Genomic DNA, 20,646 nt, shown 5'->3' with positions numbered 1-20,646 from the left:
CCATTGAAAAGAGACCAAAGTAAGAATGCAAATAAATACTGGAACCACTGGCTATGGTAACGGGTGAGCTCAGAGCCTTGCACATCCTCTCTAGGGAAAGGAATGTTTTCTGCTAAGTCTTGATGTCCATCGATGGCATTTTTACCCCAAATGTAGATCTTAATGAAAAATAAAAAAATTTCCATGAAGAAAATATTTTTGTGCTGGGTACCAGTTCCAGGGTCTCAGGAACTTAAAAAAAGGCAAGATGTGTTTTTCTTCTAGTCAAATTTAACTGATAGTCTTAAATCATCATAATTAAATTTTTGGTAGTAACAGCATGTTCTTTGCTTCTATTTTCCGACATTTGGGGTTCCATGAAACAGGATGTGTTGTAGAAGGACATGGCTGAGATGTTTCCTATGGGCATATACTAAGATGCCCAGTGGCCCCAGGGCTTCTTTTCTGGGTCCTTTGTGAATCAGGAGTGACATCAGTAGAAAGCTTTGTGGAAAGAAAGTGTCCTTGGCAGTCTACTCAACTCAGGGACAGTGTACAGGTCTGTCACATCGGGCCAAGCATGCACCTCACCGTTGGTGACAGAAGGCCCCATCTGGCTCCCCACTTCAAAGCTTTTTGCCTTCCTGAACATGCTTCCGAGTCGTATTTTCCAGGGCTGCCGACCATGCAGTCCCCCAAGAGCATGAAAGGTCAACCTTTCATCCAGGCCCGAAAGGAATACACTTGGAACCCTTCCCCTTTGTCTTTGCCTTTGGGGAAGTCATAAAAACAGCTTTGATAATTAGTAAACAGCCAACATTTCCCCAACACTCATAAAACATGAAGGCAGAGGGGAAACCCAGCTTGCCTTTCAAGTCTCTGGGAGACTCAAGTTCCAGGGTCCCAGGCTGCCAGGTCTGTCTGTGAGCAGTGTCTGCCTCACACTTGAAGGAGGGTAGGCGGGTTCAAGTTTCTGTCCCGGCTATGGCATGTAAATTCATTAACAGCAAAGAACTGGCCTGATTCACAACAGATCAAAGACGAGGGTCAAGTGCTGGGTGGGTATAGATGAATTTGTCATGAGCTGTAAGAAGTTACTTTTTGATACATTTTTCTGCCTTTCTGGTAAGGTCACTATGTGTATATAGAAGAATTTCTAATCTGTTTGGATTATTACTTTTTTTTTAATCTCAATTGGTTGCCAGGGAATATAGTTCCATGGCATGTTTGCCTAGTTCATACAAGGTCCTGGATTCCACTCCCTAACGTTACGAAACAAAACAAACAAACAAGACCACCCAAACCAGAAATAAGGAATGTTCGCTGCCAAATTTAGCTCTCTAAATCTGTAAAATGTGGTTGCTGAGCGCAACATCACAAGGACTGGCGAACTGACTGACCATCTGCCTGTGTGTCATACAACCCAATGGTGCCACAAAGGGGAGGCCAGGTACAAAGCCACCACAGCCACCTTTGAGTTAGCGTGGCTGGACCTTGGCTTGCTTGAACTGCAGCTGAACTCTATGGGCCCATAAATATCCTTTATCTCGAAACAGTAACAATTTCTGGAAGTCTTTGACTGGAAACACAAGACGAATACAATGACATAAAACAAGGATTGCCACTTTGCAGGTGGTAACATCTTGCCTACTGGGCACAAGCCCTGACACAGAGAGAAATGAAAAGAGGCAGCATCTTCAATTATGGGCTCCACAGGTGTGCACACAGAAAAATAAAAGCTGTATTGTTAACTAAGGCGATGTCTAATCAAACTTGCTCATTGAAGATGCGGAATCCAGCAGGCTTAGCTGAAAAGCAGAGGAATGTACTGAAACCTCAGATCCCACCCCAGGCATGGCTGCTGAGGACCCAGGGTCCTAGAGACCAGCCACTATGAGCTTGTCTACCAGCCACCATGGCATAGATGCACTGATACTGTTGTCCTCTGTCCTAGGACACTTGATCAGAATCTAAAGCCCAGGCTCAGTCCGATAGGGTTTGCTATAGCTCCCAGGAGGGTAGGGTGAGTGTCTGCCATTTCCAGCTTCTGGATGGGGAACTCACAAACTAGGGATTCCCTGAGCACTGAAAAGAACTGGAATGGGGCGGTGGTGGAGTTGGGGGTGGGCAGGGAAGAGGACAGGAGAGCTAGACACTGGGCATAGTCTATAGTCTATAGTCTGTAGCTGTTCTGCCCCTGGTATTGGCATCAGCTTATAAGAAAAGAGTAACCTACTTTCTGAAAGGCAGACTAAGCCTGCAGACTTCCTTCAATGCTCCTGATTCACTTTGCAGTTAGTCTTCCTCAACTAAAACGTCCCTGAACACTGCCATCTATGGTGATTAGATGCCTTGGTCAGCACAGCTATGAAGTCTTGGGTACCCTCTCTCTGTGCGCAGCTGACACTTAGGTTTTTCCATAGAAAGCTTTGTTTGGATTAGCTTTGAATCCCTCTTCATTTAAAAACAGATACGACTGCAAATGTTGGAGAGAAGGAAACCCGTGTCTCAGATTGTCAGAGCTTTGATGGCTTTTCTTACAACGCCTTTTTTGAAGGGAATCTTTGGCCTATGCTTTTTGTCTGTGATCTTTTGACACTTAGTGATGTTTACTGAGGAACAATGCATGTTGTGTGTGGATGTATACTGTGATCATCATAGGAGCCCAGTGGGATGTGTTATGGTCTAGATATGGTGAGTGTGTCCCAGGAGGCAGGGCCAGCCAAGTGCTAGAGGCTGGGTCTTCAGTGTGGTGTTGGCAAGGTGGTAAGAACTTGGTAGGGGTCCATGAAGAAGAGGCTAGGCCATTGGGGGTGCCACCCTGTAAGAGATCAACATGAGTCTCACAGGACCCTACAAAAGGCCCTTGTGGGTCTTGCTCTGGTTTCCTGACTCATTCTGTGGGCTCTTCCTCCCTACCCACAACTGACCTTGTAATGTCCTTAGCCATGAAACAATGTAGCTAGACAGGCCCTGAAAATGCCAGAGAACCTGCTATTTGTACTTTCCATCTCCAGAACTATCTATATAATCCTTTTTAGAAAGGGAGGGAACCAGCCCAGCAGTGCTGGCACACACCTTTAATCCCAGGCAGAGGCAGGAGGGATCTCTGTGAGTTCAAGGCCAGCCTGGTCTACAGAGTGAGTTCCAGGACAGGCTCCAAAGCAACAGAGAAACCCTGTCTTGAAAAACTAAAAAAAAAAAAAAAAAAAAAAAAAAAAAAGGGAGGGAACCATGAAATAACTTAGCAGGGTAACAGCACTTGCCCCTAGATGAAGCAAGCCTGACAACCCAAGTTCAATCCCCAGAATCCACACAAAGTGGGACGAGAATCAATTCCACAAAGTTGTTCTCTGATACCCACAGATGCACTGTTGCATGAGCACCCACACATACATCACACACACACACACACACACACACACACGCACACACATGCACAATACAAATACAAATAAATAAGGACTTAAAAGGGATCCAGCCGTGGGCATTTTGTTACAGTGGTGGCGATTGATGGTGGATGGTGGAAGCTGTGATCTATATTTTACAGGGGAGGGGAAAGAACTAGGAACGGCACGTAATTAAGTAAAGCCAGTTCCCAAATCTGGGACCCTGTCTTTTGGAATCCATGTTGTCTAGCAGCCATTTCCCTAGACGATGCCTTCACTGTAGGCAGACTTTGCCTATAATACCGCCCATCTTCTACTGTGGGCCAGGACTTAGTAAGCATCTTTCTACTCATGACTGCTTTTCATTAAGACATTTGGAGGTGGTTATGTAAGTATATAAAATAGTATATAAATATTTATATATGTAAGTATATAAAATATATCAAATAAAAAGCTCACTGATAAATCATAAAGAATTTAATTTTTTGTTATACTTATCTTATTATTTTTAAAAACAAGCAAATTTACATACTAATTTTATATATATATATATATATATATATATATATATATATATATACTTGTGTGTTCTTACACAAAAAATTAAACTTTGGCTAAATATTTGATACCATCAGAGCATTGAACATCTTCAGTGTTGTTCCACATTGAACAATCTTTGATTTTATAATCATGAATTCTGATGCTTTACAACAAATGCACCATACAAAAAGGCAAAAGTATGTTTAGGGGTATTTTAGAAATTGCTAGAAACTCTGTCCTAATCCCAAGTCAAAATTCATTTCATGATTTTCAATGAAACTCAAGTCAGCAACTCAAGCAGCAATTTTTAAAATCAAACATTAGAACACAATCCACTCTAAAAATAAACTAATTTGATGCTTACATGCAGAGGAGTGATGGTGGGAAAATATTAAAAGTCTTTGTTTTCCATAATTAAACCATTATGTTTCTATAAGAACAGAACACTGTGTAGGCACAGTAAAAGCACTTTAATTCAGATCATACAATAGTCTTGAATCTGAGCCAATGTGTTTCAGGCAGTCGTCTTGATGCTGGGTGGCATGACAGCATGTGTCCTTGTGTGTCCAGACCTGGGAGACAGTGGGGTGGCATGATGTCACCCTGCCAAGCACTCCCAGCAACTCTCCTCACTCATTGCTCACTTGACCTTGAATGAATTTTTGCTCATTTTGTAGTCAGAAACTTTTCAGTATTGCCGAATTTTCCGTTTCTGACCTCCACATTCAGTTAGGTTTGTGGCCCACTCTCCAGTGGGCCATAGGGGAAGTCCCTTATCCCCTGTGAATCTCATGTCTCAGATGTCTACAGTGGAGACAATAATGAACGCCTTCTAGCTTTGCTGTACAGGTTAAACAAGGTGTTGGTGGGCCCTCGTCTGGCACTCTTCAACTGACACTGTCTGGTTGCTCCAACCATCAGAAGGAATGTTGGGAGTGACATGGGAGTGACACTTTTGCCTGTTCATGCCTCTCAGGGAGCTGGAAATTTCGCCAGAGGGCCATGTGTCCTTCACCACTCCACAAAACATAGAATATAATGGCTGCAAAACTCAACCCATGAATGACAGAAAGGAGACCTTGGAGTTGCCAGGACTTCAGTAACAGCCAAGAATCCTATAAGCAAACAAAGAAATGGGTTCTCTTAAGAGTAAAATGTCATTCTAGCTGTTTCTCTGGGGATAAGCAATCCATTTCCAGAAGGAGGAAGAATAAAAGTGTGGAAAAATTCAATTCCCATATCAACAAATTTACATTTGACTGGCTTCGGGTGTTACCCTCAAGACGAGGTCAACCCTTCTATGTCAACAGCATTCCTGGGCTTCAAATAATACTCGACTATATGGAGTTTCAGTAGTAAGATCTGGGAAACGTGAACAGATTCTCATCTGGTATAAGACTTGATCTTTCGAAAATCGAGAGCACTCTGAGGTGCCAACTGCTAATAAAGACCTCTGTTGGGGAAATATTGCTTACTGCACATGGAATATGGGATGGGGAATTATGTCTTCTGATTACTGGATGTTTTTTATACTGTTATGAAGAAGGAGCAATATGCTGTTGGTGGTTTCTAGGCAAGCTAAGGGACCCAAGAGGGACTTCTGGAAGACTCCCCTGGGGCTCCCAGGCATCTAGTGATCCCAGATTATTTTCATCTGGCTAGAAACATATACAGCTTCAGACTGAAGTGTTTTTTGAGGTAGGAAAAAATATTCAAGTATCTTTATCCCTGACCACTTAGGACTCTAAAGCCCCTACTGAAAAGCGAGGCCTATCAGGCAAATCTGCCCTGAGAGAAAAATGGGAAATCAGAGCAGCTGTGACATGTGGCACTCTATGGTTTTCCCAAGGTGTTTTATGCACCAGTTGTACTAAGGAAGCTATCCACCTCCAAGGTTTATGGAGCACAGCTGTTCCTGGGATTGGAGGTGAGATCCAGCACTTGGGTCACTGTCCAAGCAGGGTGTATGTGAAATGTGATCCACCCAGTAGCCTACTATTAAGCTGGGACAGACTAGGACAAGGATATGATATTGTCTTTGAGCTGACTGCATAACTTGTTTAGACCCTATTGTCAGGAGCCAGTTTGACATGGTAGCAGATACTTCTCTCTTCCTTATGAGTTTTCATGACTCTGCTCAAGAGCCTTCTGGCTGCTGCAAGAAGGCTCCCCACCCCCAGCCTCCAGGCAGGCTTATTCAGACACAGGAGAACCTTGTTAGAAGAGGAGAAAAGCAGGAATCCACAAGGATGACCACAGATTAGACTACTAGCAATAGTGGAGAGGGTACCTGAACTGGCTTACCCCGGTAATCAGATTGGTGAATATCCTAACTGTCATCATAGAGCCTTCATCCGGTAACTGATGGAAGCAGATGCAGAGATCCACAGCCAAGCACCAGGCCAAGCTCCAAGAGTCCAGCTGAAGAGAGAGAAGAGGGATTCTATGAGCAAGGGGGGGGTCAAGATCATGATGGGAAAAATCTACAGAGACAACTGAACCAAGCTCATAGGAACTCACGAACTTTAGACAGACAGCTGTGGAACCTGCATGGGACCGGACTAGATCCCCTGCATACAGGAGACAGTTGTGTAGCTGGGTCTGTTTGAGGGGCCTCTGGCAGTGTGATCAGGATCTATCCCTGGTGCATGAGCTGGCTTTCTGGATCCTATTACCTATGGTTGGACATGTTGCTCACCCTTGATGCAGTGGGGATGGGTTTGGTTCTGCCTCAACTGAAGGTACCATACTTAGCTGTCCACCCTCTCATGGGATAACTTACCCTTTTGGAAGAGGGGATGAAGGGTGGGGAGGTGGGGAGGAGGCAGAGGTGAGGGGAGCAGGGGGAGGGATGAGAGGGGGATCTGTGGTTGGTATGTAAAATGAATTTTAAAAAAAAGAAGAGGGAAACAAAAGGGAGCCCCGGATTTCTGAGCCCACTGGGTTTCTGCTTGCTCTGGATCTGCTGCTGTAAGCTACATGTTGCTGGAATGTTTCAGGTATTCCAAAATGCTACCTGGGGAAATGACTAGAGGGGCCCAGTGAAGGTGTACCACCTTCTTGCTACTATTAGTAAAACAAACGAACAAAAAAAATCTTTTCCAAATGAGATTATAGGAAGAGTAAATACTTTAGAGGTTACTAAACTTAATTTAAATTCTAGAAAGACTCAGTCTTACAACTTGCTAATAAGGAGGAACACTGTCTCTAGGTAAAGATGCCGGAAGTACCAGAGTGAAACGGTTCACACCACACTGATCCCTTCAGTGTTAGAGAGTCTTAGGTTTTATCAAAGGCGGCCCCTCTGAAACACCGTGATATGGTCTAGTCTCCACAGCCAATACCAAGGAGAACTACTGGAGTCCCCAGAGGAGCTGGGTGGCTTCTCATAGTCACAGGATAAGTTAGGACAGAGTATGGTGGACGGGAGAAGCTTAATCTCCCAGCCCTCCCTCTGCCCACTCAGCCTTCCTCCAACTACAGACTCCCCGTTCCAGGAGCCCCACACCTTGAGTGTTTTGATAAAATGATTACATTTCATCTGTTTATCTCAGCTCTAGGGACCCGGAAGCCAAGAAATGGCCAAACCTGAGTTTGGATACGTGGGAAAACCAGGGATGTGAAGGGCCCTCTTAAAGGTAATTGGCACATCTTTACATCTTTAATCTCCCTACACACTGTCTGTGAAGAGTAATGCTTGTTAGGGTCGAACTTCACCTTGAAGTTTGTTCATTTTTAAGTCTGCCTTTAATTTGCCCTTGCTGTGGATATCAGGTACGCAGGTGTGTTAACCACACTCCTCCGGTTCTGAGAACCTTATCATTGTGATCTCTGTGAGATGTTCTGATTATGCTTACCTTGGTGTTTGTTTACTCATGTGTTCTTGACCCTGGGAACTGAAACGTGCCTGGCACTGGCATCTTCCCTTTGTGTTGACTGTAAGATGCCAGTGTCTTGCTGTTATGCACGTCTTAGAGACTGTACTTAGCACTCTATGTAGGACCTCCTCAAGTCTAATCTGTAACTCTGATTTGACAGTGCCTAAATTTAGTAATCCAGACCTCACCTGGACCATATCTTCTGAGCACCCACAGGCCTGTTGCAGCCTCTAAACTGCAGATCAGTATTCTGGTGGGTGGGGGTCAAGGGCAAGTGCCTGGCCTGAGAAGACCATGGTTCTTAGGACATATGCAGCATTTCTCACATCCTTGATGAGAGAAAAACAAAATTTGGCTTACAAGTTCAAAGATTCAGGGTTTTAATCTCATGCTAAATTATGTATTAATTTTAAACAATTCATGAATTAACTTAGAAAATACTTGTTTTGTCAAATTCCACCCCTTCTCTCTCTGTGTGTGTAATAAAACTCAGTATTAATAGTGATGAATGAGGATAACTGGGTACAAAAATATTTTACTGGTGGTAGTGTAAATCAGTACAATGTTTGGAGGGCAACATGGCAACCACATTTCAATAATCTTTAGGATATTGACCCAAGGATCTTGCTCTTGAGAATTTGTTCAGGGAAAACACACACACACACACACACACACACACACACACACACACACACACACGAGAAATCCCAAATAGGAGGTGGGTCAAATGCACTGCAGCATTCATTGCAGAAGCCTTTATCCCAATGGGCTAAATGATGAAGGTATGAAACCCGCGGGCCGTGGGTTTCCTTCACTCCAGTACATTGTCAACCAAAACAATCAATGCCCTTGAGTTCCTTGACTTGAATTTAAGTTCCGAATTCAGTCAGCTGCGATCAACTCCTAGAAACATAAATCCGTGGTCCTTCACTATTAGCAATTTGGCTATAAATCGCCCCCCCCCCCAAAGCTCATGCGTTGGAGAATTGGTCCCATGTTTGGAGATGGAGCTCTTGTGGAGTGATTTGGCCATGAGAGCTCTCCTCTCATTGGGAGATTAATCCATCAATGGCTTTGTAATTTGCTGGCCTTAGGAGGTGGTAGACATTTTCTGAGATGGGAAAGCAGTTCCTTGGGGAGGATTTTGGGGTGTTAGATCTTGTCCCAGGCTTTATCATCTTCTCTCTCAGCTTCCTGGATGAGCAGCTTTGTATCACCACATAGTGTTTGCCATGATGATCATGCCTTAACTGAGGCTCAAAGTAACCGGGCAGTGAAACCACAGATTGAAACTTCTGGAACCATGGGCAAAAATAAAGATTAATTCCTTCAAGTATTTTTTAAAATCTTCCAAGTACTCATCACAGTTACAGAAGTCTAAGAAACAAATTAACCTTGACTTCAGTTGCTTATAGTCTAAGAGCAGAAGGCTAATAACACGAAAATTATTATTTTTTTCTTCAAGATAGGGTTTATTTTTGTAATCCTGGCTGTCATTGTACTAGCTCTGTAGACCAGGCTGGCCTTGAACTCACAGAGATCCACTTGCTTCTGCCTCCCGAGTGCTGGGATTAAAGATGTGTGCCACCACCACCCAGCAGGAAAATCTGTTTTAAAAAGTAGACTGACAGTTGGGCGGTGGTGGTGCATGCTTTTAATCCCAGCACTTGGGAGGCAGAGGCAGGAAGATCTCTGTGAGTTCGAGGTTAGCCCAGTCTACAGAGTGAGTTCCAGGACAGCCAGGACTATTTCACAGAGACACTTTGTCTTGGGGGAAAAAAAAAAGCAGACTGATATGAGGCACTGAATCAAAAGCTATAGAAATGGACACTCTCTAAGGGCATTAATGTTTTCTATGGAAAACAAAGACTACTTGAATAATCAGTATTTTAGCAGGAAGATAGCCTCAAGCACATCTCCAGCCCTTATATGCTCACATACATCTTCTTCTCCTTTGCACTTCGTGTGGCCATTTGACTAAACACAGCCTACGGTATATGAATAGCTGGGTAAAGTATGACTCACCCATGGTATTGGATTGTATAGCGGGGAACAAAATGATCCAAGATTGCTGAGGACACAGGATGAACATAGATCTCTGAGTCACTGTGTGGATGACAGCTGCCTGGTAGAGCTGCTGGACCCCATCAGACTGTCTGAGTGAGGACCACATTGCTGCTGAGCCTCTGCAACACATGGGTTGTTACAATAGCATTCATTATCCTTCCAAATCATGATGTATTCTTTAAGATGCATTTGTAGTTTTCCTGTTTTATCCGCATTTGGCTTTTATGAAGGATTGAACCATGTGTCTCTTTAAAAGTCATCAGTCATATTTCCCAATCACAATTATTGTGTCTACAGTGGAAAGAAAAAAAATCCTAGGAGTCTCTAAAACGAAGAAAACAAAACACGAGACTTGTTCTGCCAACTCGAGGCTGCCGACAAGAGTCCCTGGTCCAGATGATCTCCCAGTTTGGGCTTTTGTTTCTCCCTTGTGTTGTTCTCTTTGCCTGAAATGCCGCTAGCCCTCTTCTGTGCCTGGCACAGTCCCACTGATGCTTCATGGTCCAACTCAAATGTCAGCCCTTCTTTGAAGCATTTCTTTAGCCTGCCTCAGGCAGAATTAATCTCTCCTTTTCTCTGTCCTAACAGAGGTCGTCCATGACCCCTTAGCTGGCAGATCCCGTGTCTTCTTTTCAGTGTACATCCTACTCAACCTCCATGGCTCTTGCTGATTTTGAAACTTCCCTCTTTACTTAAAACAAGCTTTGCTCTCTGCTGGCCTTTCTCAGGACATGTCTTAGGAAACTCTTTGTGGGGGTCAGCATGTCTGTACCATGCTGTTGTCTTGCCTCTAGTTGCCTCTAGTTGGCGCTAGTTTCAAGACTTGCTAAAAAAGAACACCTCATCCTCCCTCTTCATTCCATAAAAAAAGGAGCAGGCCAACAACTTCAGACATTCTTATCTCTAGCCACATGCTCTGTCCTAGAAATCTCTACCGGCATAACTCCAGACAGACTTATTTCCTCCTTCTCGTACACGCTTTGCCTCTGGATCCTTCCTTCCAATTCTAACATTCCCAATCCATGGCTACCCAAGCCTGTAGGTGCCTGAGCCTGTCCTTGCTCTTTCTTCTTCATTTCCCACAAACCACTTCTCCCTGATTCTTAGCATCTGGTCACAGACAGAGGGGAACTCTGGGACACACTTCGATGCCAGAGATCTATACTCAAAATCAGACTCAGCCACTGGCTGGTCACATGACTTGCATCAAGTTACTGAACTCTCTGACCTTCTAATTTCTGATATGCAATATGGAAAAAAAATAGACAGCTCTTATGGGTGTTATAAGCATTAAATGGGAAAAAAAATTGAAAAAACAAACAAACAGCTAGTTTGGATAAACCAGATGCAAATTTTAACACACACACACACACACACACACACACACACACACACACTTCCCCACATTCCCATTGCCTTGGCTCAGGGCTTCACTGTCTCTCACCTGGGTTAATACAGTGACCCTAGAACAAATCTCTGCCTCTGTTCTCTTCTCTGCCCCTTCTCACAAAGAGGTTTTTCTTCCTTTTCTCTTTTTTCTTTCTTCAAAGAGCTTCATGCGTCGTCTTTCTCACATACAAATCAGTCGCGTTATGCCCCAGCTTCCAAGTTTTGCTGGACTGCCAAAGATAAAGGTGCTCATCACCTACCCTGTTATCTCATTTTCCCAACGACGTCATGTCTGTTCTGGTCAGAGCCCTTTTGATGGCATGGTGCAGATGCTCGCTGCAACTGGTCTAAGTGAAAGGCAAGGCTCACGCAAGATGCCAAGAGCTCTTGGAGAGCCTTGACATTGGACCACATCCAAGCCCAAGTCAATTGCAAAGCCTCATCCCCCTGATCCGGGGCCAAAATTATAGAATGCTAGTGAAATGTAATAAAACAACCTTTCCGAGGCCAGTGTGAGAGCGCAGAAGGTAAAAGGACTTGCTGCCAAGTCTGATGACCGGAACACAGTCTCTGGAACCCACATGGTGGGAGGAGAGAACTGACTCCTGCGAACTGTGCTCTGATCTCCACACAGAGAGAGTGGCACCTTCACACACACACACACACACACACACACACACACACACACGATGAAATAAAACAATTACCCTTTTGGTCTCTCCGCATGTTTGAAATTAGAAGAGAAATCTCCCAGGTGCTTCAAGGCACAAGCTCAGGACAGTTACGGAGAGGTGGGGAAGTCACGCGTGGTGGCTCTTGTCTCTCATTCCAGCACTTGGGAAGCTGAGGCAGGAAGGTTGCCCAGAAGTTCAAGGCCAGTTTGGGTTACATAATTAGTTCCAGGTCAGACTGGGCTACAAAATAAGACCCCATCGGAACTGTCTCAAAAGGTGAGTGAGAAGAGAAGGAAGATGAACTCATGGGGAGATTTACTAGATTCCCTTCAGGGCCAGAGCTTAGGGCTCTGCAGTCAGACAGAAGTGGGTAGAGTTAGGAAGGGGAGGCCACCCCAAGGGACCTGTCTGCTTGCCCCTAGCTACCTGCTTAAAGAGCTAAGAGCGCAATGATCTAAATTCCAACCGTTCACCCGGATGAGATCTTAGGAAACAGAAAAGCAGCCCACAATTATGGCATGAATACATGCACACAGAGCCCATGCCCAAGAGCCAGGAACACCCAGTGGGAACAGGCAAAGTCGATCACAGGGCATTTTATAGATATGGCTGCATCCTAAGCATGCGCCGTCCATCTTACCTTCAGCTGTACCTATAAAGTATATGCCACATAAATTATTGTAAAACCCAAGTCCCATCCTCAAGGTATCTCATTTTATACACACACACACACACACACACACACACACACACACACATATGTATATATATATATATATATGCAAATATTCCAAAATTCAAAAACCCATCTGGTCCCCAGCACTTCTGATAAAGGGTACACACTGGAGTAAATACTTCTAAGCCGTTGGCTGCAATGGTAATCCCTTGGTCCCCTGCTCTCCCTACTTGCAAAGCACAAAACAAACAAACAAAAACAAAGGCCTCTCCTCAGAAAGCAGGCTCACCCTGGGCTTTGAAGTTTTTAATCTAAGCACTCTCCAGGGATCAGTGACACAGGCAGAGAAAGGGCAGCTCTGTCTCTGGGGCCCTGGCTTAGACTATACAGTTTTTGTCTCTGATCTGTCCTGAAGGCTTGTTCCATTGTCTTGGAGCAGGGCCACCCTCGCACAGGAAGCGGTGTGTATCACTGCTCACTGCAGGCAGAAACGCTGCAAAGGCCTTCCTATGACTGATAAACGGTGTTTGGTTTGGATCGAGAGGAAAAATAAGGCGCTCGGGATAACAGGGGCCGGTGGGAAAACAGTCGGAACTCCAGAATGAGAGCACAAGAAGAGACGCTTTGAAGGCTCCACGCAGTGGTAACTAGCTAGGAACAATGGAGGCGGCTCAGAAGGCGCTTCCTTCCACCCAGCTGCAGTCAAAGCCACCGGTCGCGAGGCCGGAGAGCTGGCAGGAACTGTGTTATGGCTGAGGAGAACAAACAGGCTTGATCAAGGAAGCCAGGCCCCCTTCAAAGAACTACCCTCTCCCCCTCCCCCCACCCCATGACTTCAGCGGTGTTTGCTGACAAGGTAAGGTGTCCCCTAGTGGGGAGTGACATGAGGCCACTGTAGGAAGAAGAAGGCTAGGCCAAGACAGCTGAAAATGTCTGTCCCTGCTAAACAGAGCATGCATGTCACTTGTTTTCTTTGAACATCCCCGATTTTGTCTTACTGAGTGAGGGCGAAGCAGTGGGGTGTGAGGAGGGACTGAGACTGAAGAAAAGGCTAAGGAGGTGAAAACGTTGGCAGGAAACTTTTTTGGGAAGTGGCGGCGGTGGGGGTGGGGGTGGGGGTGGGGGTGGCGGGGGGGGGACACACACTTAATTTACTTGGAGGCGTGAGCTGTAAGTTGTCACCTCTGTCTGTCCAAGAAGCGCTGCTGCATGCCTCAGTAAAATATGCATTTTCCTCCCCACACACAGAAAGATGGGCTGTTTTTCATGGGCTACTGATTTTAGAATTAGGTGGGTGTGGGGTGAGAGCTGAATTCTCTGTGGCTGAGTTACCCTTTAAATAAATTGTTTCTATGGAACTTCCCATGCCAGGAGCCTAGGCCTTTGACCAAAGTGCCAACTTGGCATGAAGAAAGGAAAATAATTTCTTCCCTTATCTCTACCCCCAGAGCTCTGTAACTGTAGTTATAGCCAGCTGATTTATTAATAATTGAATACAGTACTTATTGAGGACTCTTGTGCTGTTCTTCTGGTGGCAGGCTCATTCGGAAAGAATAGAATTACAGAGATGTTGCTCGGCAGGATCCAGGGGGAAGGAAAACCAAGTAGCGCTTTTCTCCCCTGAGGTCTAGACTCATGGAGGATAATGAAGCCACCTTGCACAGCGCAGAGGCAGATAAACTCTGGACCATTCAAAGTTTGTTGAGAGAAGAAATGATTACTGAAGGCATAAGAGAGGAACAGGCCAGTGGAGGCACCCGGCCCAGGGTCCACAGCTGCCAGACTCCACAACTGGGAAGTCGCTTGGCTAGGCCAGCACCTTGCACGCACACCAGGCCTCTGGGGCTGTAGTCGTTGGGACAGGTCTGTTGTATTAATGCATAACTGAGAGTTATTTATCTGCAGGGGGTGTAATCTGAGACGCCCCCCCCCCAACCCAAGATGCCTAAAGCCACAGATGGAATTGTGTTGTGTGAAAATGGTGCATTTCCTATACACATATACTTATGCTAAAGTTTACCTGTACTGATAAAGTAGTCAATCAAAGCAACATGCTATATTAGAAACCACATGAACTTGGCCCTCCCCATGTCAGATTGTACTGTGGATGTTAGCAAACTCGGCGCCCGATGTTTCCTGGTGAGGTGAGGAATTTTCAGAGGAAGCATTTTATGGTTTCTTTTGGCATCCCGAGTTGCTGGCATCACCATCACACAGTTTGAAGGAAACTATTAAGAAAAGTAAGTGTGTGTGTGGGGGGGTGTCTCTGAAGTTAAGTGGGGTCCCTGAAGATAAGTCTGCTGATGCTGTGATGTAATATTTGAAAACCATCTGACAGTGGCAGGTGATGGGCTCAGGGAATCTGATGGTGGTTATGATTTGAGTGTGAAATACACCCCCACCCCCCACCGCCAATGTGCACTCATGAGCGCGCGCATACACACACACACACACACACACACACACACACACACGTGTGCGCAGGCACATACACATGCTCTCTCACACGTTTTGAGTATTTGGCTACCAGCTGGTGGCACTGTTTTGAGAGATTGTTGAAGCTTTGGGATAAGGCCTCTTGGAGTAGGGCCTTTCAGGATCATAGCCCACATGTTCCTAGGTTCCATTCACTGCTTTCTAAATGCTAAGGAGCTTCCACGGCATGCTTTTATTTCCATGCCTTCCTTGTCACAACGGACTAAACTTCTGGAACTCTGCATCCAAAATCATTGCTCCCTGGACCTGCTTTGTCAGGTATTTCATGAGAGCAACAAAAAAAATAACCAACCTAAGGGCCAAAAGGACAGATCACCTGCAGGGTGAGCTGGACCAAGAGCGTGTGAGACGTCACCATGGCACACAGACAGTGGAGATCTTCTTAGGAGCGCACCAGTTAGGACAAACATTGTATTTCCGGAATCTACCGGTGAGAATTTTGGATACTGTTTGACCATTAGCGACTGAAGCCTAAAGGAGGTCAACTTTTGAGTATGGGGATTTCTGTGTACCCCAAACCCTGGAGACTTAATACAACATACAAAGTGAGCTGTGCTGCTGGAAACTGAGCAGCTTAAGTTGACAGTTCTCTTCCATGTGGTAACCTGAGGACCAGACTGTTGGATCTTGTACCTTCCAGAACACAGGATCTCCGGGACCACTATGGAGTAGGAAAGAGTTTGGTTTAGTTGTTCCCACTGTAGCAGTCATTAGCAGCATAAAACTAATTTAGTTTAACTTAAATTAATTTATTTAATTAATTTGTTTAAATTAAGTAAAAGAAAAGATTTAGGTCCTCCCTCACACAAGGACAGTGCCTTTCATGCTGGGAAGTACAGAAAGGGGGCATTTTTACCACTACAGTGAGTTCTAGAGGCCAGAGCTGGTCTAGAGCCCAGCTTTTTAATGTCCAGGTTGTCATCCCATATGGAGTCACAGAGCTGAGTGTGGGTGTCTGCAAAAATTTGGCCTCACTAGCAGGTGTCTGAATGCCAATGATCCAATAGTAATTCAGAATCAAATGCATAATGAATCCAAGGTGCTTCCAGCGGTGCTCATCCGTGGTGCACTGCGCAACTTCACTACTGCCTTAATTTATGAGTTTAGGATGTGTTATTTTTTTTTCCTTGGAAGACATGGACAAATGCCTCCAGATCGGGCACCAACAACAGACCAAAGAATCTAGTGTGCGGCTCTCGTTTGGTGAGCGATGAGTTTCCCTGGGGATGCTGACAGTAGCTTGGCTGAGGGATTCCTAAAAGGAGCATGGACAACTTGCAGGATGCTAAATACCAGAGAAGTCCCCCCTACCAGCAAACATCGACCATTTATGTATCCTTAGGGAGGGGCGGGGCCTTGTACAGCCAGTACATGTGTGCCACTAATACACTACCTTGGCGCCTTGTGAACCCCTTATAGGCTGCCGCGAGAACCCCATTGCCTCATGAGCCCTCTTTTACCTCCATGAAGGGATGTTACTAAGCTCACGTAGGTGAAAATCTCATGAGGAGAAATCACAGCTGCTTAGCTTTCCAGATTACAACAGCCATGTGATGTCTATGAGACAAATTCGGAAGGATGCTAAACTCTTTTGATAGGCCGTGGTACCTTTAGGAAGTGAGGCCCTGACTGGAGAAAGCTGTTATTGGCCCAAGGCTTGGAGGGTATGTTGTCCCTGGCTCTGTCCTCTCACTGTCTGCTTCCTGGTCTATCTGCCATATGAGAATCTCTGCCACTTGCACCCACTACCAAGGGGCCACCCTTCGAAGTCTTCCCTGCCATGACAGACTGCAATCCCCTGGGAACACAAGCCATGCTATATCTTTCCTCCATTAAGCGGCTTCTGCAGGGCATTTTGTCACAGGAAAAGTAACACAACCAACACACCAGGTCAGGCACAAAATGTGTGACCACCAAGTTCAAGGACAGAGAACATCTAAGGGTGTAGGGAAGCATGGTAGTGACAAAGGAAAGGAAATCATGTTTATTACACTGGGTTGCACACATGCGGAGCGAATTATGCTAAGATGTCAAGGGACGTTATAAATAGATTCAAAATGGATTCAGATAAATTCATGCATAATAGGCATCATTATTAACAGACTCTTAAAGGGAAGTGGAGAATATGCTATAGGAACTGCCAGTTCTTTGAGATCAATGTCATGAGCACCCAAATCAGACACAGACAAATATGAGAGATCACTCACTAACTTTATATGACATTTATTAGGTTCTTATCCTCTTATTTTGGTGGCAAGAGCTTTGGGATTTGTCTACTTTGAAAGTATTGGTTGAATTTAGAGTTGACAAAGGGCTGGTGGATCGCATGGTTTATCAATACTAAGTCATTTGTAGATACTGACAACCTTCTCCATTCCCTTTCAGTTAAATTAATCCTGGCATTTATTCGGCCCCCAGAGCAGTACAAATGGACTCGATATGTTGCCAATTAGATGTATATTACTACCAGCCATCAGAAACTTATCTTGCCCTGGAGACAGGAATGAGCCTCTATTTCAAACCACACTCAAGAAAAAAAGACAAGAGAGGAAGTAGATGGGGCCAGCTGTTCCCAGACGTGAGAATCCACTTGACTACAGACAGGAAGTGTCACTGGGAAGGGGCTTAAGGATGGGCTATGATTTATCCATCCCTTTAGCCTGAAGCACAGGTAAAAAAGTCCTAGGAGAAGAGGGGATAGCATTTGAGTCTAAAAGGGCCACTTCCTGACTCTCATTGAAAATACTTCTATGCTTTGCTGATTAGGCTAAGTCTAGGATAAAAAATGTTACTTTAATATTTGAAATTGATGCTAACAAACTCCAGGTTGTTCCGGAAATGCTGACTTTGAATGCAAAGCTAGAGGGTTAGCAATGATTTTTAACAAGTTTGTAGATGCACAATAAGCTGCAAAGTCATTCTGCCTCTGCATTTATAGTCAAAATTGAGTCAACCATTGCTTTGTAGAATGAAGTCAGGACCAGAAAGATTGCTCCGTCCTTGGATGAAGATGCTTGCCACCAAGCCTAAAGACATGAGTTCAATCCCTGGGTCCCACATAGTAGAAGAGAAGTGATTCTCAAAGTTGTGTTATCCTTCAACCTCCACACACATGTTGTGGAATATGCATGCCTCCCCAATAAATTTAAGTTTAAGAAATAATAAAATGGAGTGGAATTATCCAGAACAAAACACAGTCTGAAAGCCAGTGTGTTTCACAAAATGGAGTAATTAGGGATGGCCACAGTTTGAGTTCCACAGGAGGCACAGGCCTGGAGAAGAGGGTCTTAGACTTTCTCCCATTTGGCCAAATTGTAAATAAATCCATCTTCCTTTACCAATGTCTGGATTCAACATCCAGAATGCTCACCATCACACTATGGAACTCACCTTACCAATCTCTGTTTCCTGGTAACTTAGGAGTGTGTGGAAACTGAGGTGTCAGGATTTATCGAACTAAATGCCTGGTGACTTGTTTTTCCTGGTTTTAAAGGATAAGGCTACATTAACCCCAACAGGTATATAATAATAGATATAAACCAATAGAGAAAAAAGAGTCCTGAAAGAAATCTACATGTCTACAGTTAATTGATCTTCAACAAGAGCGATGGGAACACATGGGGAGAATGGATCACTTTCACCAATGATGACTCCAGAAAACCTGCTGAGTGAACTGAGCCAGACACAGGAAAAGAAACACCATGTGATCTCACTTGTATGTAGACTCTAATGAAGCCAAACTCAGAAGGAGATTTTAAAATGGTGATTGTCCAGGGATGTGGAAATCCTGGCTAAAGGTACCAAGTTTCACTTTGGCAGGAGGCATGCTTTCTGGAGAACAACTTTGTAACCATGGCAGTAATCCTGACTAGGTGCTTGACAGCCACTGAGTTCATCTGAAATGTTCTCACCACTAAAAAGAACGCAATTGTAACACACAGGGTGATGGGCATGCTAATTAGCTAGACTGTTAACCTTTTCATGCCTATTTGTATATTAAAATATTACGTTTTATGTCTTAAATATATATGATTTTTGTCATGTATAACAAATGGGGGGTAAAAATTCATGATTCAACCTGACCTCTTTAATAATAGTACACCAGGCTTGGCTTTTTAATTTTTTTCTCCATATGTGTATAAATTTTACTCCATAAACAAAGCCTTTTGATATTCAGGAAATCCAAACTCACGGTGGGCCCTCCTGAACTGGTCCCCGAGGGTAGGATCTTTGGCCCTGTTTTTTTTACACTTGGGTGTGCTCCAGGCTCAATGTCCTGGGGCCAACTGGGGGCAGCTCTGAGGTGTTCATGGAGCCTGACCCCCAATTCTCCCTGGCCATGCTCCAGCGTCCTGCAAGGTTACCGATCCTCAGGTCTGGCCAGCCCAGCAGATTAGTTACCCTGCAGTCCCTGCGCCTGAAAGCTGCTTCTTTTCCACTCACTGATCCCTTGAAGGACTAAATGTAAATGAGACAAGTACTCCTGTGATACAAGTTACTCTGATCAAGATAATTCTGAACTGAATATACCTGCCTGGCTGTTGCCACTCAAGTCTCAGCACACTGTGTTGTGGAAAGAATGGCCTCGGCCTCCCCAGAAGACTTCAGGGGGTCTTGCGCCAGACCACATCTAATGCTGGTTGCTGCATGGGGGAGCTGGGGACCATATCTCTTCACATGAGCAGTTGACTCTTGCTAGAAAGACATGTTACTTTCACATCTACTGGTGTGTGACTTGAGTGATATCTCTTTTCACTTCAACCCCCGATAACATCTGTGGGGGTGGGGGGCACATCGAAGGTGCCACATGCTCTGTGTCTTCCTCAGAGAAATCCCAGGAAACCAGAATGTGGCTGGCTTCCTAGGTGGTTTCTATACCCTGGATCTTCCCAGCAAGCTCGCAGAGAGAAACAGACTTCCTCAAGGCTTATGATGCAACAGAATGAAGGTGGTGAGGGCGGGCCTGGCGGTGGGGCTCCCCTGCACCCTCAGTGGGAGTGGACAGGGCAGTTCAGTTAAAATCTGTCCTCCAGTCTGTCTGGTTGCCTGAGGTTTTCCTTTCCATTTCATCCCAAAATGATTGCTGTGTGTGCTGAGGTTTCATGGTGGAAATATAATGAGAACCTTCATGAGGTTGGAATGAGAGCCAGGAAAGAGCATTGCTGGGTTTTTTCCCTGGGAAATGGAGACCCTGGAGGCAGGAAATGAATCTGGCACCTCTGAGACCTTTGAGTCTTTGGATCTTAGTTTTACAGCTCTTTCTCAGTATGCCTTGTCTCATAATCACAGAGCAAGGGTAGACCCACTGAGAAAAGGTCCCACGGAGTAATTGCTTAGAGTAAAAGCCTTGTCATCTTGTAAGTGGTACCAGGGGAGGAAGAGGAAGGTCAGGGTGAGGCCAAAAGGGGGAGCCTCAGTTTCTCTAGCGGCCAACAAAAGAAAACCAGATAAGTGTCAAATTGATGCACTGTGGGTACCCAAACAACTAGGTAAAATTAAATCATTGTTTGGGATTTGTGATGTTGAACAATTAGCTTGTCTGGTACTCTCTCCCCACA

Source organism: Peromyscus eremicus, chromosome 19 (assembly GCF_949786415.1).
Source record: "Peromyscus eremicus chromosome 19, PerEre_H2_v1, whole genome shotgun sequence".
Classification (NCBI taxonomy): Eukaryota; Metazoa; Chordata; class Mammalia; order Rodentia; family Cricetidae; genus Peromyscus; species Peromyscus eremicus.
Note: the sequence above shows the minus strand (reverse complement) of the source record.